The 26,986-nt window shown below is 41.1% G+C and overlaps 1 long non-coding RNA gene across 1 annotated transcript; it reads right to left on the reverse strand.

The window, feature by feature from the left end:
* Positions 1-130: 130 nt before the first annotated feature.
* On the reverse strand, positions 131-13,735 carry LOC129046159 (uncharacterized). The gene is made up of 3 exons (XR_008506963.1): positions 13,689-13,735; positions 12,351-12,505; positions 131-189 (listed from the first exon to the last, which is right to left on the reverse strand). It is a non-coding gene; the product is annotated as an uncharacterized LOC129046159 (long non-coding RNA).
* Positions 13,736-26,986: the final 13,251 nt, after the last annotated feature.

A 26,986-nucleotide genomic window follows, 5' to 3' on the forward strand; every position in this document is an offset into this window, starting at 1 on the left:
GGGCAAGTGGAGGTAAGAAGGTCATCAGAGGGTGATGTGGGCAGGATGCTTCTCAAAAATTACACTCTCCAGTTCTAGTGGGGAAATGTGGGTTTAGGGGCAGAGTCATTCCTTGGGAAACTCACAGTACCTCTCCTTGCTTCAGCTATCCCAGACAAAGCGCTTAACTGCTCCAGCCTGTGTCGTCATCTGTAAAATGAAATACACATACGCATGAAGACACAATACATAGGATTCGTCTGGCACATGGTGTGTACTCCCTGCTGATGGCCATTACTATTTTACTGCTTTGCCGGTTCCTCAGGCAGGCACAGGCTCAGGGAAGACTCATAATGGCCCAAAGCCTGGTTCAGAGGATTCACACCTAATTCACCGCAATAATTTATTGAACAGCTGCTGCACTCTTGCCACTGTGATCCAAAGATTTTTAAGAGACTTGCGTTTAAATCAGACAGCTTTGTCCTTTCTCCCTTTTGATGTCTGAATTCCCTCTGCAACACTCCTGCTCAGCGCTTGTCAAACCTGGACAGAAATGCTTCTGGTGACAGGAATTCCGCAATGCCCAAGGAAACCCGAACATAATTCTGACTGTTGGAAATAAATATTTCTTTAAAAATACTAAATGGAAAGGGATCCGGCTGTTTGTAGGAAGTACCATTTGCTCTACGATTCCCCAAATGACCTCTAATTTTCTTCTCTTTCATTTGCCACAAAAACCATGTGGTTGACTATGCATTAAAGAGTAGATTTTTTGGTTTGTTTTTTTTTTAGAGGGAAGAAATATAGCTTAAAGAATGAATTATCCATTCAGTCATCAAACAATTTTATCAGACATAATTTTCTCCAGTCAGCAAAAGCAATCATCAGCCCAAATATTTAATAACCTAGGAGACTGTTTTGTTGGTGCTTTTTCTTACCTGTAGTCTGAACACTGCAAACGTTATTAACTTGATTACTCAGCATTTTGGCTGAGGGATGGCTTACCACACCCAGCCACTCCCAGGAACCATTCAAAGGAGCTTGTTACAGCCTGCTTAGAATTCTCTCTCTCTCTCTCTCTCTCTGTCTTCTCTTTCAAGAAGATAAATTTCAGCCAAGAATTCCTGAGTACTCTTCCCAGATACCTACAAATCAAGTGTTTTTTTTTTACCACTGATAGGTAGGATTCCCACCAATGCATATAACAGTTCTCCCATACAACAGAGGAATAATGAGAACCGTGCAAATTTCCAACTTCACAGAAATCATACAATAAAGCCCACACCCAGTCCCTGAGAACAGTCACCTCCTTTTCACATGTAGAGAAACTGAAATAGAAAAGTTAAGACAACTTTACCTTAGAGTTTCTGATAGAGACAGAAAAAAAAAAGTCTTCAAAACCCCAGATTTATAATCCTTTACCTAAACTATGTCCATTTCAAGAATCCAACAGCTTAACACACTTTCATGCTTTGTGACTTATCAACATCTAGTGTTTGAGAAGCCTAAAATTGTGTCTAGAAGAAATTTTATATTAAATGGTAACCTGTAATGGAAAATGACTCACATGAAATTTCTACTAAGATGCAAACTTACGGGGGGGCGAAAAAACTAACACTGAAAAAACATACAAAGGGTAAAGCAAGATTCCAGAATTAAACCACAAGCAGATAGCATGAGTGGTACAATTCTTCATACTGAGTGTCAGGATATATCCAAGCAGAAAATTCAATATCAAATCACTTATATTTGGTTGATGGATGTAGAGGAAAAGAAGGTGACAGTGTGGGAAAGAGGATTCAATTCATCTTGGAGTCAATTCTGAGCCACACTCCATGGTTCAGTAAGTATTAATCATCAGCAAGAAACTTAGCTTCTCTGGGCCTCAGACTCCTGCAACATAAAAAGGAGAGAGGGGTTGGACCCGTGGTTCTAATGTTCCCTGTAGACGTAAAGGTCAGAGAGTGAAACTTGCCTTTACCTAACCAAAAAAGAGCTCAATCACTCAAGAAAATGAATAGTATGGAATGCCTTGAATGTGACATAAAAATGAAATGAAAATTCAATATATTAGTTCATTAAAGACTGGGTTTTAATTCATTAGGTAATCAAGTTATGTGATCTGGCGACTTCTCATTCAGCTTTTCAAATATTTGTATATATAAGCTATTTTATAATTTTCCTTTTATATGTAATTCTTATAAGACAAAAGGAACAAATATAAGAATCAAAATACAATCTTTCCAAAATGTCCAGTAGAAATAAGAATTTCAATACAGCCAATAGAAATGTAAATTAGCCAACTTTTCTGGGAAATAATAATATCAGTTTTGCAATATGTGACCTTTTTATTATTCATCTCCTTTGACCCAATAATACACCTTTTAGAAATCTTTCTTAAGGAAATAATTACAGATAGAGTCAATGATTAATGTACAGAAATATCCACAGTAATATTATTTATAACAGAAAAGCTAGAAACCAGCTGAATATCCATCACAAGGAAAATAACTAAATATATGTTTTTGAAGAGTAGTGCCTACAAGATTAAGCTGCATAACAGTAGGCTAAGATTTAGAGACTCTGGTTCTTGCTGTAATGCACTTAAGGTTGACAAATGACGTGTGTGTGTATACTCAGAAGACTTAAAGACAGTGCATCAAATAATTTAACAGTAATCATTTCCAGCTGATGCAATTGAAAGTGATTTTTAGTTTCTTTTTATACTTCCCTGTATCTGCCAAATTCTCTAGAATTATCATCTATTTCTTACGATTTAAAGTTATGTTTCTGGACAAGTTACTTTCAAAAAAACTGTCTGCCACAACCGGGCGTTTGCAAAATAAATCTCAAGTTGTAGTCCATGATTACCCATGCCGTGCAATAAAGGCTATGCAACTCAAAAGCAAAATGGTGTTTTTTAAGAAGTAGAAATTCCAGAGTTTTCCTTTGATGAGGTCCAGGACTGCTCAGCCACGCAGCAGAACCTGGTGTCCCACCTGAGCGCGGCAACCAGACCCAAACCCTCCCTAGGTGAGCCAGGCCAAGGAGGACAGGAGCCCAATGCCCTGGGGCCCAGGAGCACCTCCAGGAGGATCCCCACCCCAGGAGGGGAGCACAAGTGGGAACAGGCCTGACCCTCTTTCTCCCTCCTCCCACCTCCTCCCCCACAGGCTTAGCTGCCATGCTGACTCAGTTGCGGGCCTTGATCTCTGCCTTGCTACATGATGCAACTAAATCATGTCAAGGAGAAGCCAACACACAGCTAAGAGAAACTTGGCCATCACCAAGTCTAAATCCCTTGTTTCCAAATGGTGAAACTTAAGCCCACACTGTCTTGTGTGCCCATTTTTAAAAATGATGTAAGATTTTTTTAATACATGCCTTGTAATAACCTATTTTAAATAAGTTCTACTTTTATTCCATTTTATAAATGAAAAAGAAAAAAAAATACAGAGGGATAGGCCTATTGAATAACTTCCCCCAGGTCATAACGTTAGTAAATGGTGGAACGGGATTCCAGTTGAAATCCAGGTGGTGCCCTTAACAAATACACTTTACTCTTGTATGAAGCACAAGAGTTTGGCTTAGGCTGAATTTTAATGTACCCATTTCATGTGGACTACGGAATATATTATGTAAAATATATGAAGTACCACTTCCTCTAATGAGCACTGGTTCTGTGCTGACAGAACCAACAAAATGAGAGAGTGAATGTAAGAATTTGTATGTCTCAGAAACATGAAGTCAACTGGCTTCACTTGGAAAAGGAGGAAATTTTCAAGGAGGCTTCCAAGGAATTTGGGGGGAGGAGGAGAAATGTATGAACCAACCTACACTATGCATGTAAGGCACCATGCCAGGCTCTTCACATGAGAACTCTAGTTCTGGGCTCTACCTCCTAAGATGGGAACTTTCTATCCAGGGTCCTCATTTGCCCCACACCTCGAGGACTCTGGGATTTGCTTGCTGGAGCTCCAAATCCTCCCAACGTGAAACTTGAGACCTGGCCTTTCTTCCCTGAGCCCCATTCTGTACGTATACCCCTTCGTCCACACCCATATATCATGTGCATTTGAGTTTTATTCCTCCCTAGACCCCAAGCTACATGAGAGCAGGACCATATTTTATTTATCTCTACATTCCTACTCCTCCTTCCTAGAATTCACACAGTGCTTTGCACACTAACATTAAATAAGCATATCTTAAATTTATAAAACCAAGACATGAGCAGAAATCTGTAGTAGGAAAGTAATAAGTTATCTGTAGCAATGGCGGGTGCAGACAATGACTATCATGAAAGGAACTGGTGTCCAATTCCAAGAAAGAGAGTTGCTGTTTTAGTATTTTCAAACATAAAGAATTAAAAATTATAGTAAATAAATCAAAGTTTTCTTTTTCTATCTAATTAGATCAAAATACCTACGCTACTGGTTCTTTGACACCATCATGCATCAGAATCTTGGTGGGGGGATGGGGTGGTGGGTGGAGGTGGTGGGGGGGTGAGGGAAGGGGGACAGGAAAGGAAGTACAGTCAAATTTCAGATTCCCAGATCCAAATCTCCAGGCACTGTGATTCAATAGGTCCAGGCCCTGGAATCTGAATTCCTTTAAGTGGTTCAGGACTGGTTGTTCACAAATCATCCCTTCAAAATCACAGGCTTCTATTAGGGGACTCACTGATACAGGCCATCCAATGGTTAGTGGTGAGACTGGCTGATTCCCAGCTCTGCCATTTTCTGACTCCGTGGCCTCGGACAATTACTAAATTCACTTTGCCCCAGTCTCCTCATCTATAATATGGGGTGACATTAGCAACTCTTCATATAATGAGGACGAAATGAGAGAACACATATCAAGTGCTTCGAAGAGTGCCTGCCACCAATAAAGGTCCAATAAATGTTAACCATCATGATTTTTACTCTCTAAAACTTGCCATGAGGTTACAAACCTCAGAAAGATTAATGTTACCTAGATAGTAGATATAGAGAAAAAAAGTGTAGTTTTTTTTTTTAATGGAAGAAAATTTAAGTCTACAAAGCTTGAGAGGAACTAAGAATCACTGGTTGTACCACACGCATGCACAGGCATCCACACTCACACACACATATATCCACAAACATACACACCCAATTTAGATGAGGTTTTCCCTTTCTACATTTAGGTCTGGGTTTTTTATAAATAGCAAAGAGCAACAGCAAAAGAAAAATATGAAAAACAAAAATAAAAGTGGAATTCACTAGTAGTAAGAGAGGAGGATTAAGACTTTGAAGAGGGGAGTATATATTTAATATTTCATATTAAATTTCATATTAAATCGTAGATATTTATTATTACTATCCCTATGACCACCTACAATACTTTGCAACTTTTAAGTTCTTATTGTACACCCAGCCTTTTCCCCAAAGCAATTTTGTGCTTATTTAATTTGTGATTATCTCTTTCAAGTCAGTTACATATCATGAGTCCAATTTTACAAATGAGAAAAGTGATATTAGAAATTTAAGTAATTACTAGTGAGCGATGGAGTTAAGCTCACACCCAGAACTCAGACTCCAAAGGCTGAGCCTGTTCAAATACCACACCACCTCCACTGCTTAAAAAAAAAAAAAAAAAAAAAAAGTTAACAAGTATGGAGTCCTAATTACAGCTCAAGAATGGAAGAAAATAAATGAATCAAAGTTGAATTCCTTGACATTTATTATCAGTGTTCTTTTCAAAAGCAGTTGTGAAGAGGAAGCCCAAAGACTCACCACCAAGCCAAACCACCATCCTGACTCATTGGGTTAGAATCAAGCTCCCTCCCACCCCTTGTGTGAATCGCCATTCATTGGTGGGAGTCATGGCTGCCCTCCATAATGGGTGTCTCCCACACATCTGTATGGTAGAGCCATGATTCTTGCACACCACTAAGCTAAATTATATTGCCAGATCTACCACCTATTAGTATTAAAAAGATGATGTATTCACTCTCCTTGTGTAAGACAATGTGTCCTTCATATTAGTTTTCAACCTACTTTCTTCAAGCTTCTAGTATTCCCAGATTCAATGAGCAAACTAATGTTAGCATACCGTTAGTAGTCATGACTTCACAGGACGATATCATTAGCCAGAGAAGGAGGAGCCTAAGGAAAGTGGAGCAAGGCTTTGAGTAGATTTGGAGTAGGAGGAGGCTGTGTTAGATGGGCAGGGTCCCTCCTCCTTCCTCTTTACCTGTCCAAAAAATTACCAGGATGCCTTTAAACAGCTGAGCAGCCATACCATCAAAGCTAACTTTAGGTTAGGGAAGGAGAAAAGCTAAGAAGGAATGCAGTTCCTTAAAAAAAGAAAAAAATATTAAGTCAATAAATAGGTTTATTGGCAGATGAATTGAGAATTAAAAAGAGAGAAGAAACAGGAAGTGCAAATTAAATTGAGATTTCTCACCTGGGAAGTCTTACCGTAGAATTCGATTCCTGAACTACAAGTCTATAGTACCTGGAAAGTATTAGCAGTGCTTTTCAAGGAGATAAACTCCCAGGTCACCATTAAGCTCACCAGCTGGGTTTAGTTTAGGAGGTATGGTTAGGTGACTAATAAGACAAACCTAATGTCAGAAGGAAGCTTCTAGGTTTTTTCCATTTGAAAAACTTCGGTTGCCTTGCTTTTCACCTCACTCTCATACCACTGGCAGAAATGTTTGTGCTGATGAGGCAAGCTTGCCCAAGGTCTAAGCAATTATAGTCTGTTGAGGCAATTAGCCTGGGTGGAGAACACAAATTTTGTATGTTCGAGCTCCAAAGTATTGGGATTATTTTAACTTCACCATCTCTACAGTGAAAAATCTGAGTGCCAACCCTGATGTTGAGAAGACCAATTCCCAAGAATTATATCATCTCTTGTTGGATCTAGGCTCACGATTACATGTGATCTATCAGCAGGAACAATGTTCAAAGTTTCACACAATACTATCTTTCCTTTACACAAGAATTAATCAGTGCAGGCAAAACAATTCTAACTTAGAGAAAAACATCATCGTCTTCCAAATGCCAGGTGTACAATAGTTGAAGGGTCTGAATCTAGTGAAGAGTTTCTGGTCCTCGTCACACTACAAGGATATTCATAGTGGCAATAAGATATTTGTTTTTAGTCATCTGACAAACATTTGCTCAGCACCTGCCATCCATCAGGCATTACAATATCAAATGCTTCCCTGATAATCCCCACGGCACAGCAAGTCCTCAAATTCCTGCACCCTACACAATTCATGGTGTCAGAACTGACTCAGTGGTCTCTACTCTCTTTTTCTCTGGTTCTCCCTGTATCTTTTTCCCAGCATGAAATTCTAAATTAAGCCATACATAAATTATATTCTCATCTTTCATGACACCCTGTTAGCTTGGGGCAGGCTGCTCTCCTATCTTCTTCAAGACTCACTTATCTTTAAAATGAGGTTAATAACACCTACCTATTGGGGAGATGAGAGAAATAATTAGCCCTGAAATGCTTTGAAGATGAAAAGGGCCACATTACTCTTGGTGCTCCCTGTCTGACAAAAGATGCTGAATTTTCCATTTGCATTGGCATGTTCTTCAGGAAAACCAAAGATGAGACTGTCATAAAGAGTTTGTATGGGTAATTCTTGGCAAATAAGCAAACACCATCTATAGTTACATTCTTCCACTGTCTTAAAGAATACAATCTCCTAACCAATTCACTGTTTTGAGAATGGATGCAAAAGGGAAAGAACCCAACATTTATTTTGCCTTTTCTATGCAAATCTCAGATAACCAGGCAGTTGATAAAGAGTTTTTGCTTTATAGATGTATTCCAGCTAATGAATAAAGAAGTCATAGGATTAGAGCACCATTTTATAACCACAAGTGAACTAGTATATGTAGGCCATGATCATCAATGGTTGATACCATCACAAAAGAAGATACAATTGGACATTGTGTACTTCTTTCTTTTTTAAAGATTTTATTTATTCATTTGAGAGAGAGAGAACACAAGTTGGGGGAGGGAAGAGGGAGCAGGGCAAGCAGACTCCCTGCTGACATTATTGAAACATTGGGACAACTGGAAAAATTTGGATGGGATATGTGCATTATATAACAGTATTATGTGGATAAAGAAGATATACTGCGTGCGCGCACACACATACACACACACACAATGGAATATTACTCAGCCATCAAAAAGAATGAAATCTTATCATTTGCAACAACGTGGATGGAGCCAGGGTGTATTTTGATAACTGAAATAAATCAGTCAGAGAAAGACAAAAACTATATGATTTCACTCACATGTGAAATTTAAGTAAGAAAACAGAGGAACATATGGGAAGGGAACAAAAAAAAGAGACAGAGAAAGAGAGGGAAGCAAACCATAAAAGACTCTAAACAATAAAAGACTCTAAACAACTGAGGGTTGATAGAGGGAGATGAGTGGGGAATGGGCTAAACAGGTGATGGGTATTAAGGAGGGTGCCTGTTATGATAATACTGGGTGCTTTATATAAGTGATGAATCACTAAATTCTACTCCTGAAACTAGTATCATATTATATGTTAACTAACTAGAATTTAAATAAAATTGTGGGGGGGGGGAAGATAACAGTATTAAGCCAATGGTTATTCCCTAATTATGATACTTGTACTATGATATGGAAGAAAATGTCCTTATTTTGAGGAAACACACGTTGAAATACTTAGAGGTAATAGGGCTACATGTCTGCAATTATTCTCAAGTGGTAGAGGCAGAGAGGGAATAATAAAACAATCAGGTAAAATAATAATATTTGGAGAACTTAAGTGAAGAATATAAGGGAATTCCTTGTATTATTATTATAAATTTTCCATAAGTCTGAAAAGTTTAAAAAAAAACAATCTGAGCAACCTTAAAGTGGAATTTTATAACTAAAACTTTACTAGCGACTTTATTTCACTTTATACAGTAATATAAATGAATTGGGAACATCAAATCAAATGTTTTGAACCTGAGATAGAATATTCAAATAAGCAGAACCCCAGAGCAAAGAATTAGGGAGTCCCACCTAAGCGGGAAGAAACCAGGGTGGTCCACTGGTCAGGGTCTGAAGAACCAAAAAACAAGAGTAGGGTGTGGCAAACTCAAGGGGCAGTCACTTCCACCCAAAGCTCCCTTCTCCAACTTCCCATCCTCCATCCCTGTTCTACTTACCCCAAAGAAGCATCAGGACAAAGTTCTGGAACCTGGCTGGAATGGACGAGAGTAACCAAAGCAATATAATTTGGGGTAGGTCAAAAGTACCCACTCTTTATAGAATGTTTCTGTGTTTCATTTCATTTTCTTATATTTTCAAATGTATTTCAATGAACACACATAGCTTTTATAATTAAGACTCCACAGCACTACAGACAAGAACAGAAACCAATACTTTTGCTTTTCAAGAAGATATTCTAGATAAAAACTTACATATACTGGGCGCCTGCGTGGCTCAGTCGGTTGAGCGACTGCCTTCGGCTCAGGTCATGATCCTGGAGTCCCTGGATCGAGTCCCGCATCGGGCTCCCTGCTCGGCAGGGAGTCTGCTTCTCCCTCTGACCCTCCCCCCTCTCATGTGCTCTCTCTCTCTCATTCTCTCTCTCAAATAAATAAATAAAATCTTAAAAAAAAAAAAATTACATATACTAATTATGACGTTGATCAAAATAATACCTAGATGTGTTATAAAAATTTAAAAATTATGTAAAACTAGAACACAAACTTATAGGAATCCTTTATCCATATGAAAATGAGTTTTCTCAGAATTCTTTGAGAAAAATACAAATTATTATATATTGGGTCGAACACATAAGAGAAACAAAATCTAGGTCTCATCTTTTATAATGCTATAATCAGAATGTTGAACAGTTATGAAAGAGCTATGGATATCATAGATCAATGGAATTGTAAGCATTGTGTAAGGAAAGGAGTAGGGAGCCACTGTGATTACTCATGGATTCTCGGTATCTCTTTTGATCTAGAACATGTTTGTTAACACCTAAAATCCCATTTGCATAAGCTGTGGTTTTTTCACCTAAGGTGTGTGGTGCTTTTGGATAAACTTACCTATAGCCAAAATATATAGCAATTCATAGTATTAGAAAAACATTCAAGTGTGAAAGAAAATTCTAGAATGATGAAGAAAAAAAATATAAGAAATATATATATATTAGAACTTTTTGTCAAACAAAGAAGCACTTGAGTTATCGAGTTGCTATGGGCTGAATATTTTGCTCCTCCCCCCAAATTCATATGTTGAAACCTAAGGCCCAATATGATGGTATTAGGAGGTGCAGCCTTTGGGAGGTGCTTATGTTATGAGTGTGGAGATTAGTATTCTTATGAGATTAGTATTCTTATAAATGGGTTTAGTATTTATAAATGGGATTAGTGTTCTTACAAAAAAAAAAAAAAAACGCACATCGCTCCCTAGCCCCCTGACTGTGGGAGGACACAGTGAAATAACAGCTGTCTGTGAACCAGAAAGCGGGCCCTCTCATCAGACACTGAATTTGCAGGCACCTTGACCTTGGACTTCTAGCCTTTAGAACTGTGAGAAGGACGTTTCTATTGTTTATAAGCCTTAAAGTCTGATGGAATTCCCCTTGCCAGGTTTTGGACTTGCTTGAGACCCATCACCCTCTCTTGTTTCCCGTTTCTCCCTTCTGGAATGGGAGTATCTATCCTATGCCTGTCCCACCATTATATATAATTTGTCTTGTTTCACAGATACACAGCTGAGAGGAGTTTTGCCTCAGGATGAGTCATACCTCAAATCTCACCCATATCTGATTTAGATGATACTTAGATGAAACTTTGGGCATTATACTTTAGAGTTGATGCTAGAATGAGTTAAGATTCTTGGAGCTATGGATGGAATGAATGCATTTTGTACACAAAAACATGAATTTGAGGGAGCCAGGGGAATAATGTTATAGACTAAATGTCTGCGATGTCCCAAAATTCATATTTTGAAGGCCTAACCCTGATTATGATGGTATTGGGAGATGGGAGGAAATTAGGGTTAGATTGGTTCATGCGGATGGGTTCCTTACAAGGACATTAGTGGCCTTATAAGGGGAGGAAGAAACAGAGATCGATCTTTCTCTCTCTCCATCATATGAGGACACAGCAAGAAGGTGTCTGTCTGTAAGCCAGAAAGAGCACTCTCATCAGACACCGAATCAACCAGCACCTTGATCTTGGACTTCCCAGACTCTACAACTGTGAAATATACATTTCTGTTGTTTATATCACTCATTCTAGGGTATTTTGTTATGGCAGCCCAAGCTGACGAATGCAGGTGCTAAGACAATTAAATGGGGGAAAGAATAGTCCTTTCAAATAATGGTGCTGGGAGAGCTGGAAATCCACATGCAAAAGAATAAAGTTGGGCCCCTACCTCATACCATATACAAAAGTTAACTCAAGATGGCTCATTGACCTAAATACTAGGTCAAATGCTATAAAACTTTTAGAAGAAATCATAGGAGGAAATCTTTGTGAACTTGGGATTAAGCAGTGGTTTCTTAGATATAACATCAAAGGCACAAGTAACAAAAGAAAAAAATAGATAAATTGGACTTCATCACAATTAAAACTTCTATGCTGCAAAGGACACCACCAAGAAAATGAAAAGACAAAAAAAAAAAAAAATTACTCCACAGAATGGGAGTAAACATTTGCAAATCAGGTAAGGGATTTGAATCCAGAATATATAAAGAATTCCCATCTCTCAATAAAAAGGCAAACAGCCAAAATTTTTAAAAGTGGGCTAAGGATTTGAATAGATATTTCTCCAAAAAAAGTTATACTAATGGTCAATAAGTACAGGAAAAGATGTTCAATCTCATTAATGATTTGGAAAATGCAAATAAAATTCAAGAGACTACTTCACACCCACTACAATAACTATAATTAAAAAGACAGAAAATAAATATTAAAGATGTAGAGAAATTGGAACACTCAGACATTTCTGGTTAGAATGTAAATGGTATAGCTGCTTTGGAAAACAATCTGGCACATGATCCAGCAATGTCACCCTTTGGTATATACCCCCCCAAAATGAAAACATGTGCACAAAAACTTGAACATAAATGTCCACAGCAGCATTATTCATAACCAAAATAAAAACCCAAATATACACCAGCTAATGAGTGCATGAATAAAATATGGTCTAGTCATACAATGGAATATCATTCAGCCATTAAAAAGGAAGTATTGATTCATGCTACCGCATGGGCAAAGCTTGAAAACATGATGCTAAGTGAAATAAGTCAATCACAAAGGACCATATATTGTATGATTTTGTCCAGATGAAATACCTAGAATAAGCACATCTATAGAAGCAGAAAGTAGAGGGGATACCTGGGTGGCTCAGTTGGTTGAATGTCTGACTCGTGATTTCAGCTCAGGTCATGATCTCAGGGTCGTGGGATGCAGCCCCATATCAGGCTCTGCGCTGAGCAGGGAGTCTGCTTGAGATTCTCTCCCTCTGCTCCTCCCCTGCTCTCTCACTCTCTCTAAAATAAATAAATAAATCTTTAAGAAGAAGAAGCGGCAGTGGCAGCAGAAAGTAGATTAGTGGTTGGCTAGGACTAGGAGAGTGGAAGTTGGAGTGAACTGGGGAGTAACCATGAATGGGTGCCAGGTGTTTTTAGGGCTAATAAAAATGTCTAAAATCAGGTAGTGGTGATGGGTGCACAACTCTGTGAATATGCTAAAAAAAAAAAAAAAAAAAAAACATTGTACACTTTAAGAGAGTGAATTTTAATGTGAATTATATCTCAGTAAAGCAGTTATTTTAAAAAGAATTCCATAAAGTCAGAGTAACCCATAAAGGCTAGTAGCGAACCAGCTACCCCTTGAAAGAATCAGGGGCTGTTTTAGAGGCTCTGGAAAGATAAGAAACCAGGCAAGATGAACCAGAGATTGTCAGTGGAAGACAGAGTGGGCAGAGGGAGCACGTGGGGGGCAGCCCTCCAGCACTTGCTTTGAAGGTGTCCCTGAGGACCACCTAGAGGAGGAACGAGAAAGCCACACTGCTCACAGACATGCGGGTAAGTGGCTTGTTTTACATCATACAGGAGCAACACTTCTTAGTAGCATTCCAGAGCACTACTGAGCAACACTTCTAAATATCATTCCAGAGCACTACTGACAAACCTACAACCTGGAATATTAGACCCTCTTTCAAACGCAAAGACTGCCTTCAAAATCAAAGTTCTTGTGTTGCGATCCTCTCAGAAAAATGCAATCCTTATGTGAATGCCCAAAATACACAACATTCCTATATTTAATTAAAAGGAGCACTATGGAGAGAGCCCCTCTCTTAAATCAGGAGTTAATGGGGCAATGGGTGGAGCAGTTAATGGCAGTGTCCAAACAGCCCCAGGCCACTGGAAGCTCTCCGTGAGTAAGTATGAATCTGCCCAAAGTCGAGGCCAAGCCCCATTCGTCTGGCAGCCAATGATGTCACAGGCCAGGAGGAAGCCAGATGACTGCCTGGGGTCACACCTCTCCATAGAAGTTGTGCCAAGTCAGGTGTGAAACACCGCAAATGAGGACATGAGTGATTAAGTATTTTCTTTTCCTTTTTTATACATGAATTCATGTCCACTGAGACTCAAAACAATTATTAAATGGGGAGAAACAAGAGGTAATTGTTCTGGGCAGCCCTTGCTTCGTAGGAGCTGACTGACTTACCCGGAGGGGATCTCTGGCCACAGTGAGTGCAAGTCACTGGTATGTGGTGGGGGGGTGGGGAGACTAGACCTCACCCTCCTTTCCAACACTCCTGATAAATCAGCAACACTGTCTTTATCGGTTAACAAACTTGTGTCCAACTGGTTGGTTGACCGTTCATCACAGTACATGCATGAGACCTACCTAGGTTATAAAACAATGTTTAAAAATAGGTTTTAAGGGGGGCAATTTTCCATTAAAACATTTTGATCATCGGTTCATCTGAATTTCAAAACTGAATCAAATTCTTTTTCATTCTTCCATAGCATCTCTTGGTGGAAGAAGGCAGCAAAAGTTATTAGAAGAGATCTTTGGCCCCAGAATCCAATGCTGGTTTCAATACTCATAAGATACACACCTTCAGATTAATTATACAACTTTTCTGAGCCTCAGATTTTTTTAATCTATAAAATGGGGATAATTACACCAAACTCATAGAGTGTTGTGAGATTTAAATAAATGCATTAAATTGTAAGTAAGCACCATTTTTTCCACGTATGCAATGGAATGCCAACTTCACGCTAGGATTCTGTTGTCTAGCTAGAATCCTCCTTGCCCAACCTACATGTTGTAATTAACCAGAGGGCAATTAACAAAGACAGGTCTCAAGCCCCGCCCCCAGAACCCTTGTGTAATTGACCTAGGGGGAGGGAGGCGGGGCCCAGGCATCAATACCAGCAAAAAGCTCCTAAGCCATTCTAAACAGCAGCCAGGGTTGAGAATTGCTGGATAGGAAGGAAGGAGTGTTCTCAAACTGTGATCCAACAGAATCACCAGGTTTGGTTGTAAAATGAGGATTCCACCCTATTTATACTGAGTCAGAATTTCTGGGAAGAGGCCCCAAATCTCCATTTTTAACAGCTTCTCCAGCTAATTAGAATGTACTAAAATTCAAGACTAGGAAGGAGGTGTGGGGGCAGGAGGTTGGTGTGGCCAATGTTTCCTAAATCTGGTTGAAAAGACATTTCTCTGAGCCCTACCCCCAGAAAAGATTGTCTTGTTTTTATATCTCTTCATGTGTTTCTTTTTTTTTTTAAGATTTTATTTTATTTATTTGTCAGAGAGAGACAGAACTCAAGCAGGGGGAGAGGCAGGCAGAGCACCGAGCAAGGAGCCCAATGTGGGACTCGATCCCAGGACCTTGGGATCATGACCTGAGCCGAAGGCAGCGGCTTAACTGACTGAGCCACCCAGGCGTCCCTCTTCATGTGTTTTTGAGGTTTGGGAATCACTCATCTAGATTTCCACCACTTCTATCACTCAGATACAAAGGACCAACTCTATGATACATGATCCAGAATCTGTATTTAGGATGAGGATACTCTTAAACCAATTTAACTCTCAATTTTAACATGAAAGAAGATGGTGGGAGACCCAGCCGCCTACTCATTTGGGAAGGAATGTAAGTTCATCTGTTGGGATTCCCCACGTTCCCTCTCCTTTTTGAACTTCTTCCACCTCTCCAGCTTCAAGAAGAGAAAAGGCAAAACCATAATATATTTATTCAAGAAGAACAGATTCACCAATATATCCATTAGAACTAAATATTTGTGGATATATACATATATATACATATATACATACACGAATATATATGCACACACATAAAAATGCACACATATACACACACATATATTCACTGAATTTATTTGAGACTACTCCTTCAGTGAATGGATCCTTCAATGATTGAGTTGACTTGACTTTTAGCAAGTTGATCTAGAGCCCCCATTCTGGTCAAGGGGAATGCCCTGTTCCCTGAATAAACCATTTGTTTTCCTGCTTTGTGCCATTTCCATCAGTGCATCTGGAACATTCCGTTTCCCTTCCCTCCACTGGTGAGCATGTACTCACCTTTAATGTCTGGCTCAAATGAGAAGTCTTCTTCCCACAACTACTGTCCCAATGGCCTTCTTCCCTTCCGTCGCCCCGCCAGAAACAAAAGTTATTTCTCCCTCGGGGACAACCGAAGCAGGTGTTCAGCCTAGGATGACAACAATCTCTGTGTTATCTCCAGGAGATGCTGGCTCCATCCTATCAGTTACCCTCTGGGGTAAACTAGACATTTACAAGCTGTGCTTTGAGTTAACGAAATACTGTCTGCCATATCTCCCAAAATACTGAGAGTGGACCTAAGGAATTGCTAGAACCACAGAGCCAAGAGCCAGAAAGATTTCAAACCATGATCCATGGAATTCATAGATCATTAGGTAATTTTGATCACTCACATCATTATAAGAACGAAAACAGCGTGCAGATTTTAACCAGGAATTGTGATGTAACTATATTGGGAAGATGTGAGGAGGAAAAAGAGGTGAAGGTGTAAGAGATATAAAATTCTCATCCACCATCAAAGGAAGTCATTAGGTCTTGTGGGTTGAATTGTGCCCCCCAAAAGATATTCTGAAATCCTAACCCCCAATAACTAAACGTGCCCTTATTGGGAAATCGGGTCTTTGCAGATGTGATCGGGTTAAGATGGATCCTAAGCCAGTAGGACTGGTGTCCTTATAAGACAAGGGAAATTTGGACACAAAAATGCGCACGCAGGGAGGAAGACAGAAAGACCTACTTGGACAAGGGCTTTGTGATGATGGAGGCAAAGGTATTGAGCATAGTTGCTTCTGGGTAGTAAAGACTTCCTTTGGTGAGCATGCTGAAACACTGACTTTTTAAACTATGCGTACCTATGATTTCGATAAAAATGAAAATTAAAGTTCAAAAGTAAGCGATAAGATCCGCAGTGACATAGCAGAGGTCACAGCTACGATGCCTATAAAACGGATGAAAAACCCTGTGAGGCTTGGGGGCCAGCAGCAATTTCAAAGTGCAATCAGACAGAGCCGGCATTTCAGACAATCCAGATGAAAGCCGTCGTGGGCTCTAGAAAAGTCTGACTCAGGAAGTGGCTCTGGCGGTAAACAAGACATTGATGCAAAGATACACAAAAGAATTGGAATAAAATTCCTTCAGAAATGTGAACGTGAAGAAATGTGATATTTCAAAATGAATGTATTGTTTTGTATAACGTGATTTTAAGTATGTGTATCAGTAATTGAATTAACTGAATATAGATAGAAAGGAAAAAAGAAATGGACTGGACCAGTCACTGCCTTCACAAAGACAAAATCCTATTTTCTTCCTTTTACAGTTGAGGGAACTGAGAGCCAAAGAGATTAAAAACTGCCTCAATTGGCTCAGGCAGGCAGTGGGCAAGGAAGCCTAGAATCTGACCTTGCTGCTTGCTAGTATTTTCAATTTCCCATTTGCGTAGCACCTTCCAAGTGGGGACAAGAAAGCACCTATAAGCCCTATTAGGCCTCATAACTCTTTGAGGCAGGCAAGAGAGAAAAAAATTTTAGTCTGTATGTTAAGTCAATGAAAGAACAGAAAACACAATGAGATCGTTACTACTAATGAGAATGAAGCCTTTATGTATATGGTGCCTCTGTTGTCAGAAGGCCAGGCTATTAATCCACAATCCTGCTTCTTCATGAAGAAAGCAGGTAGCAAGTAGCCTCCCTGTTTTACAGATGGGTATACTGAGGCCAAGAGATGCTACCCATAAATCTGATAACCTAATGAAACAGACCCATTCCTTGAAAGACATAATCTGCCAAAACTCACACAAGAAGAAATAGACTGAGTCAGTTGATATCTAATAAAGAGATTGAATCAATAATGAATAACCTTCCAAAACAGAATGCACCAAATGGGTTCACTGATTAATTCTACCAAATATTTAAGGAAAAAATTATACCAATTTTCTTTAATCTCTTCTAGAAGATAAAAGCAGAAGGAACACTTTCTGACTAGTTCTATGAGGCCATCATTACCTTAATACCCAAATCAGACAAAGACATTACAAGAAAACTACAGAGCCTTTTCTGACAAAACTGAACATACTCTTGCTGTATAATCCAGCAATCACACTGCTTGATATTTAGCCAAAGGAGCTGAAAACGTATGTTCACACAAAAACCCGCACATGGATGTTTATAGCAGCTTTACTCATATTTGCCCAAACTTGGCAGCAACCAAGATGTCTTTGGTAGGTGAATGGATAAATTGTGATCCATCCTGGTCATGGAATACTATCCAGCACTAAAAAGAAAGCTATCAGCCATAAGAAGACATGGGAGACATGTAAGTGCAGATTACTGAGTGAAAAAAGCCAATCTGAAAAGGCCACATACCATGATTCCAACCATATGGAATTCTGGAAAAAGCAAAATTGTGGGGAGAGTAAGAAGACCAAGTTGCCAGAGGGTGGGGGAGGGGAGGGATGAAGAAGCAAAGCACAGAAGATACTTAGGTCAGTGAAAATACTCTGTATGATACCATAATGATTGATACACGTCACTGTACATTTATCCAGACCCATAGAATGGACAACCACAGACTCTGGGTGATTAGGACGTGTCCCTGTAGATTTGCCAGTCGGAACAAAGGTACCACTCCGGTGAGGGATGTTGACAACGGAGGAGGCTGAGCATGTGTGGGGACAAGGCGTATGTGGGAAATCTCTGCACCTTCCTCTCATCATTGCTATGAAACTAACACCGCTCTAAAAAAAATACCTTATTACAACAAGAGGCCTAATCAAGGGGTTAAAGTTAACGTCAGCAGGAGAGGGACAAACTGAAATCACCTGCCGCCTCTCACGTCCATCAGACCCACCCCTCTCCCCCACTGTGATCATAAACCTTCCAGGAGAACTCGCTCCTTTCCTCGTAAGACATCTGGCTCTTGGATGCAGATGTGAGTGGGCAGGTTCTCTGCCCAGGAGCTGGGCACAGCTCCCATGGGATCTGCTCGAGCAGAGGAATCGCCCAAACAGGCCCCTGCAAAAAAAAAAAAAACAAAAAAAAACCCACCAGATTGTACTCGGGGATGAATGAGTGTATCTCTGTTACGCATTTGAAAAGAACGTTCCAGGAGGGCACGGGCAAGCCCCGTTGTTCTCACCGAATCTTGGCTCAACACAGTGAACTCACACATTGAGGAAGGGCAAGGAGGGAATTTCAGGGGACAATTTTTAAAAGGATCCTATTTTGGATCCTGGTCACCCCAGGAATGAGGCTCTTGAGCTGTACCTTTGAGGAATGAATGCTGACCACACTGATCCATCATGACATTCATTCTACCCTAGGGATAAATATTTATGTGGCGAGAAGTAACGCATATATGTATGCACTTCCAGAGACGATTTACATCTCAAGGAAGGAGAGGCAGAGCAATGGATTTCCCTGGGGAATCGTTTTTTTCCTAACGTCCTGTCAGCCTCAATGATAGCCCTCCTGGGTTCACTGCCAACGAGTGACATCACCTCTGGCCCACTCAGCACATTTTAAGGAGACACTCAGCTTGACCCACTCAGACATACTGGGCTTGGGAGGGGCGAGTCATATTTTTATAAGCTACCACATGCTTTTAATTTATTGCGCTTTCAAATGTCTCCGCGTTTACTCAAGGATAAAAGAAAGTAAGTGTTCATGCCCAAGAAATAAAGTAAGCAATCCTGTTTCAACACTTAAATCGGAAACAATGAAAAAAAAGTAATAAATAAAATTTTTAGAACCAATGCATAAACTAGAATATAGGTTAAGTTCTGTTTACTTGGAATGCCTCCACGTCTGCTAGCACAACACTGATCTTGACTCAGCTCCCCTGAGTACCAGGACCCACTGTCGCTGGTTCCTGGTGCAGACCTCTGGCCCTGTTTCCTCCCAGGCTCCCTGCTCTGTCCCAATCAGCTGTAGCTCTCACCAGACCCACATCACCCCGCCCACCGCCCTCCCCAGGCCCTACTCCCACTCCAATAAAATAGAAGACCCTCTCATTTGGGAAGAAGGAGGAGGAAGGTTTGAAAAGGAAGCAAGAAGGTCATTTTCACTGTGGGAGCCGCGCAATCCGCCTATCCCTGGGCAAATCGGGTTGGGGGTGGAAGGAGAAGAAAGAGCACACGATTAAGGCCTCATTGAAGTTTCAGAATCCAAGACAATGGACAAGACCAGGGCTTCCAAATCCTGCCAGAGACAGGACAGCAGGCTGCGCGGAGGGGTTCTCTCTGGGGTTACCATGTGGGGCGGCCCTCCAGGGGAAATGACATTCCAAGAGTGTGTGTGTAGGCACCTGAGGGCATGTGGGCGGGCCGTGGCCACCCCTCTTCCAGGGGGTTGGGATGCAAACCCATCACATCCTATTTTTAGTATATGTGCTGCCGAAGCGAGCATGAAACCCGTCACATCCTAATATTCACCCTGGGGGAGGGAATAGTGCCTGGAATGGTAAGATCGAATGTGACTGAATTTGTTCGGAGAGTGGCAAAATTTTAAATCAGTAATGCCCCCTCCGAATGACTGAATGTAGCTGCATTGGCTTAAAAGTAGCCAGACTATTTTCTTTTCTCTATATTAGAATTAAATTCAATTATCCAGAGACTTACATTTTTATGTCTGATTTTTGAAAGTTCATCACATTAATTCACAATTTGCCTTGTATCTTTAAACATTTCCTTGTTATAGCTGCTCTATCTCCATTCCTTAAAGCACCTGGAATTTGACTTTTAACCACCACACCACATCCCTACAATCTTCGCCAGTGGAAGGTGAGTTTCATCCAGTTCTCTCAAGGGACACCTTCCATGACTCCCCCCCACACACCCCCACCATCCTCCTCAGAGCATTTATTGTACTTATAATTGCCTGCGATCATCTATTTTACTACTTATTTATTATTGTGATTATCTCATCAACTGGACTGTAAGATCCATGTCTTTTTGACTGCATCTATCTGCAAGGTCCAGCATGGTGCCTGTCTTATGGTAGGTTTTCAACAGAATCTGGTAGATACTCTACTCACACACTTACAACACACAAACCTCCACAAATATGTACAAGCTCCTCTGGAAGGCAAGAGTGCATCAAATCTAATCAACAAGATTATGGTGGAACATCCAACACAAGTAGCGTTAATTTATAGCAAAGTAAATGGGTGGCTTTTCCTGGAACACCACCCACGCTGCTCAGTCACAGTTTCTACTTGGGACACATTTCTGCAAGGAAAAAAAAGCCCCACCTCCATCTTTGGGTATTGTCCTGAATCTTTAAACGGTCCTAATGTAGAACTGTCCTAATTGTTTCTCTTTTTTCAGGAGAAAACACAGTTCCACTTGGGATCGTTCAGTGAGAACACTCAACTTAAATGACCTTAATGATTTACTTTTCGCTCTCCCAGTTGTAGACAAACTTGGAGACAAAGTTGACCAACATAAGGATGGGGAAATAAGAGGAACCTCGATGTAAAAGCCAAGGCGGGGGAGGATGGTCAGGGGAGAGGGATGCTGATTAAGATATAGTAACAGGTGTGGAGAGATGGATGTCCCTTGCCTAATGAATTCCTTGTGGGGAAGGCTTTAATTGCCACTGGCGTTCCATACTCTTCTTGCAGCAGCAGCCCACAGACTGCCACGTGCCTTGTTTAATTTCTGTATTCCTCGAACGTTAGCTGGCATGTCTTAAACGCCTGAGACACAGAGTAGAAAGGCATAGACCTTATCCTCAGAGATTCCCAGTGGAGCAATGAACCAAGTGAATGGTTGTAATCTAATGTGGGGCAGGAGATAAGAGAGAGAAGCACATGGGGTAAACTGAGAGCAGCAACCCAGCCCGAGCCTGGGGAGGAAACTCAGAGAGGAAGAAGGACTAGGAAATGGGAGAGGTAAGCATGTGTGGTGGGGACGGGAAGGGAAAGGGCTGAATCTTCACCTTCCAGAGTGGAAAGTCGAAAGATCATAACTAAAGCTGAGAAAAGCAGAAGTAGAAATACATGCCCACTCTTTGGAGAACTAGAAGTAAATTCTAAAATGGCTAGTTCAGGGACGCCTGGGGTGCACAATCAGTTAAGCCTCAGACTCATGGTTTCAGCTCAGGTCATGGTCTCGGGGTCGTGAGATGGAGCCAGTGTGTGTTCCACGCTGAGCACGGAGTCTGCTAAATTTCTCTCTACCTCTCCCTCTCCCTCTGCCCCTCTATACCTCTCTCTCTCTCTCTCTCTCTCTCAAATAAATAAATAAATCTTTAAAATGGCCAGTTCAGGGGTGCCTGGGTGGCTCAGTCATTAAGCGTTTGCCTTCAGCTCAGGTCATGATCCCAGGGTCCTGGGATCGAGCCCTGCATCGGGCTCCCTGCTCTGCGGGAAGCCTGCTTCTCCCTCTCCCACTCCCCCTGCTTGTGTTCCCTCTCTCTCTGTGTCTCTCTCTGTCAAATAAATGAAATAAAAATCTTTAAAATAAATAAATTTATTTATTTATTTATAATTTATTTATAATTATTTATAATTTATTTATAATTATTATTATAAATTATAAATTTATTTATATATTATAAATAAATTATAAATATTTATAAATTTATTTACCTATTTATTTATAGGTAAAAGAGGGGGCCTCTAGGAAGAAGAAAGATGGAAGCAGGGGGGCTGACGCTTTCCATAACAAACCATTCAGAACTCTTGGGTATCACTGACAAAACCAAAAACCAAAAATAAAGAGGAAAAACATTCATTGAAGCCTTACTTTGAAAGCTGTGTAATACCTATCATATGGAGATACATCTAAGCAATCACCTAATGTTGAATGTTTAAGCTGCTTCTGTTTTTCCCTCATAAAATAAGGCCGTGTTGAACAGTCTCACCCACAGATCTCTTGGTCTGCATCTTTGATTACCTCCCTGGGGTAGATTCCCATTCAGAGGCATACTCTGTTAGAAAAGCCACGCCCTTCCACGATAACCTATGGCTCCTTCTAATTAGACCCAACAAAAATGCTCTTGAGGACAAAGACCTTCATGATCAATAGTAAATTTAATCAGTTTAATTATAGACTTATTTTAATTAAAGTACATATGCTGATTCATTAGTTTAATTTTACATATGCAACTTACGTTTAACTAGACCACCCAGCCTCAGAGGCCATGGGAAGGGGAGGGAAAGCAAGTCAAGCGTGTCACCAGCAGTCTCCAGGTTGTCTGGGTTCCTGGGCCCGGACATGGGGCTTGGGTAGAGCTCTACAGCTGAGGATTACAGCCATCCCAAGAGCTGCCAGAGGAGACTCAAAGACCTACCTACCGTCTGCCAGGGGCGTGGCCCCCAAGCCCCACCCTCACAAGTGCAACTGTTGTTGGCCCAGAGGGTCTAAATGTTTGGAAAGCTCTGGAAGCATAACATCAAACCACTTTCCAGCACCCCAATTCAATGTAGGCTCTGCCGGCAGTGGTACATGGGGCAGAAACATGAACCTCTAGGCTCTAGGCTCCTGCGAGTCAATTTACCTCTGCTTGATGGTCCTTTTCTTTTCTTTCTTATTTATTTATTTATTTATTTATTTATTTATTTATTTATTTATTTATTTGAGAGAGAGATAGAGAGCACATGAGAGGGGGGAGGGTCAGAGGGAGAAGCAGGCTCCCCGCCGAGCAGGGAGCCCAATGCGGGACTCGATCCCGGGACTCCGGGATCATGACCTGAGCCGAAGGCAGTCGCTCAACCAACTGAGCCACCCAGGCGCCCCTTAATGATCCTTTTCTAAACAGATTTTGGGCAAACTGTGAGATGTGAGCTATGAATTGCAAATTATGAAATTGCTAATGCCGTATCCCTCATGTTCCCCATCTTGTTTTGGAGTTTCTCTAGTCCTGTGCTAATTAACCACTAGCATCTACTAGGGGCTACTGAGCATCGAAACGTGGCCAGTCCAAACTGGGATGTGCTTTAAGTGCAAAGTACACTCCGGATTTCAAAGGCCGAGGGCAAGAAGAGCATAAAAAAATCTCATTAATTTTTTATACTGATAACATGCTGAAGTGATAATATTTTGGATATATCAGGCTAAATAAAAATACATAATTGAGGGCGCCTGGGTGGCTCAGTTGGTTAAGCCACTGCCTTCGGCTCAGGTCATGATCCTGGAGTCCCAGGATCGAGTCCCACATCAGGCTCCCTGCTCAGTGGGGAGTCTGCTTCTCCCTCTGATCCTCCCCCCTCCCATGTGCTCTCTCTCATTCTCTCTCTCAAATAAATAAATAAAATCTTAAAAAAAAAAATACATAATTGAAATTAATTTTCTTGTTTCATTTTATTATTTTTTTTTTAATGTGGCCGCTAGGAAATTTAAAATTATATATGGGGCTCACATTTATGTCTTGAATTACTTTTTTATTGGACAACATTATTCTACAGAGAGGCATTTTTCATTTCAACCCAGAGAGCTGTGGCCAAGATTTGCCTAACAGCTTGTTTCCTAAACAATGCCTTTTCTTGTTCTTGCCCTGAGGCTGCTACCCCTGCCGATTTTCAAGGAGGGGATGCAAGAAAAGGGAAATTGCTTACTTTTAAATCCGTGTCAGCCGCGTTAGTTAGAGAACTGTAGTTTCCACAAGTAGCCAGTAGAGGGACCCCTTACCACGCTGAGGACAGAAAAACAGTGTGTACTGTTTGAAATAGAAATTCTTTTTAACCAACTCCAGATTATTAACAGATAGACTGATGGAACTAAGGAAATTTATTCATTAATATTGAGTCGAAGCATTTCTTTAAAATTCTCAGATGGATCTGATATTAGGGAACTGTTCCAACAGCCCAACAATAATTAAAAGAAGCAATATTTCAACTCTTTCTCTTTTAGCTTTTCCCCTAAACCCTTTTGAATCACAACTTTTAAAATAATTTTAATTCCATTTTTCAGATCTCCAGACACTGAGGAGGAAAACTCCAAAATTTCCTGATGTAACCACTTTATTTATAAAGGAGCTCTATCCTTTGTCATTTGTATAAAATATTTACAACAAAAAGTGACTTGGTTGTCAATCAATATTCAATGTCCTGTCGTAACTCATGTTCTTAATGGCAGTTACTCTTTTGAAGCTAATTGTCTCTGGGTTCTGCTTCTCCTTGGGACCTTCTGGTAACATTCGGATAATAAATTAGTTGGTTGATACTGCTGTTACTTCGAGTCCTTGCCTGCAAAAAAGAAAAGCTGACTTTGTCTAATTTAAACAAAGGAGAGGGAATTTGTTGAGAGGAGATTAGGACGATCGTAGAACTGAAGGGAAAGCCAGAGAAATCAAGCTCAGGAATTAAGAAGGAACCTAAGGAGACCAGAAACCTCCCCACTCACCCGCCCTTGAGGCACTGCCCCTGGCCGCTGTGGGGCACGGGGCCACCCATTCACTGCTGGCTTATGGAGTCAGAGCTCACTGCCCCTGTGGCTCGGGGCCACTTGCAAGGGATTCCAAAGCTCAAACAAGAGCACCCAAGCTGAGGTCGTGAGTTCACGCCCTACCTAGCGGGGAGGCTGCCCCTGTCCACCCTCTCTACACCAGCCTCCACATGAGAAGCAGAAGCCGTCAAATCAAGGTGAGGTCACACCGAATATGGCGAGCCCTGAATCCAGGATGGCTGGTGTCCTTGTGAGAAAAAAGAAATCCGGGCACAGAGGCTCAGACACAAGGAGAACACCGTGTGACATCCGAGGCAGAGATTAGAGTGATTTGTCTGCAAACCAAGGAACACCAAGGATTACAGGCCTCCACTAGAATGCAGGAGAGGTGAGCCTTCAGAGGGACAAGGCTCTGCCAACACTTGGATTTGGACTTCCTGCCCCCAAAACGGTGAGAGAATAAACATCTGTTGCTTGAGGCCAGCAAGTTGGTGGTCCTTTGTTACAGCGGCCCTAGAAGACTCAAACGCCGGGGTCCCCTAAACAAGAAAAGGCCATTTGGCAGCTGGGCCACCAAAAACCCCAGACACAGTCTTCTGCTTTTTGTGCTTACCCATTTGACAAGATTGCCTTAAAACTATTTTTTATTCTTGTAGACAAACCATGAGAGATGATGGACTCTGAAAAACAAACTGAGGGTTCTAGAGGGGAGGGGCGTGGGAGGATGGGTTAGCCTGGTGGTGGGTATTGAGGAGGGCACATTCTGCATGGAGCACTGGGTGTTATGCACAAACAATGAATCATGGAACACTACATCTAAAACTAATGATGTAATGTATGGGGATTAACATAAGAATAAAATTTAAAAAAAAAAAACTATTTTTTAATCTTTTTTCAATCCATCACAGAAATATTCCAGATATAACAAAGAGCTAGGAAATGAATAGATCTACTACATTTGGGTTTATTCACCTAAATACGTTCGTTAATTTGTGAATCAATTCTAATATAAAATGAATAAACTATAGAGATAAATACGACCCAGTTCCACCCGGCACAGATATACTTATGTGGAGCAGAGGAGGAGGTGACATCTCACATTTACCAAGGGCCTCCTCCCTCCCAGGAAAATAGGCTCCATCTTAATTGTCACATTAGCCCTCGAGGCTAGCTGTACCTGTTGAAAAAATTGGAATTAGACACATGGTCTAGCCAGGCTCACACACACAGTACATGGCACCCACTTTTCTGCGCCGTGTTAGGCTAAAAAGAATATCCACAGCAAAGATGAGCTTATGAACTGATTGGGAAGTAAGAATCTCCTATGAGACCTCTCTGGGGAAGATTCTGCACAAACCACATGTTCAGCCATCCTGCCCCCACACCTGCCCGGGCCTCTCCTCTCCCACCACTGGGAACCAGCTCCAGAGTTCTGATCCCCTTCGTAGCCGGCTTGGTCCAGCCCACAGCAATCTCCTCTCCTTCCTGCAGCTTCCGCTGCTTATAACATTCAGCTTGCGCTTATTTCTCAGGACTGTCGCGTTGCTGATCCCTCCATGCGGGATCGGACCATAAGCCCTCTGAGAACAGGGATGGAGCCTCCTACAGGGAGTTGCCAGTGAAACCGTCAAAGCTGGAAACACTACCATCAGTGCTCACTCAGAAGCGCCAGCAAGAAGTTCAAGGTCCAAGAATGGTGAGTGACAGGTGCTCAAAAATGGGATAAGTTAATTAATTCGAAGCAGGTTCCAGAATCAGACATGATTGTGCCAAACCTAAAGGGTTTCTCACTTTGCACCTAGGTGCAAATCAGATGAAGGGAAGGGGTCAGGGTTGGCAGAAACCTGTGTGTTGTTCTGTTTGCTGGAGAGAAGAGGAAGTATCCAACAGTATCCAGATGTGGCCAAGATGCAGAAGCACAGAGCAGTGGGGACCCCACGTGCCAGGGAAGGCGCTGGAAAGAATAATGGAAGAAAATGCCATGCTGAGAAGGAGCTTCATCTGGTCCGTATTATAGCTGCCCGTGAACTTGGGGCCTACCGGG

The sequence above is a fragment of the Mirounga angustirostris genome, unplaced genomic scaffold (assembly GCF_029215605.1).
Source record: "Mirounga angustirostris isolate CCGP_5_RB_7025 unplaced genomic scaffold, mMirAng1.0.hap1 SCAF_14, whole genome shotgun sequence".
NCBI lineage: Eukaryota > Metazoa > Chordata > Mammalia > Carnivora > Phocidae > Mirounga > Mirounga angustirostris.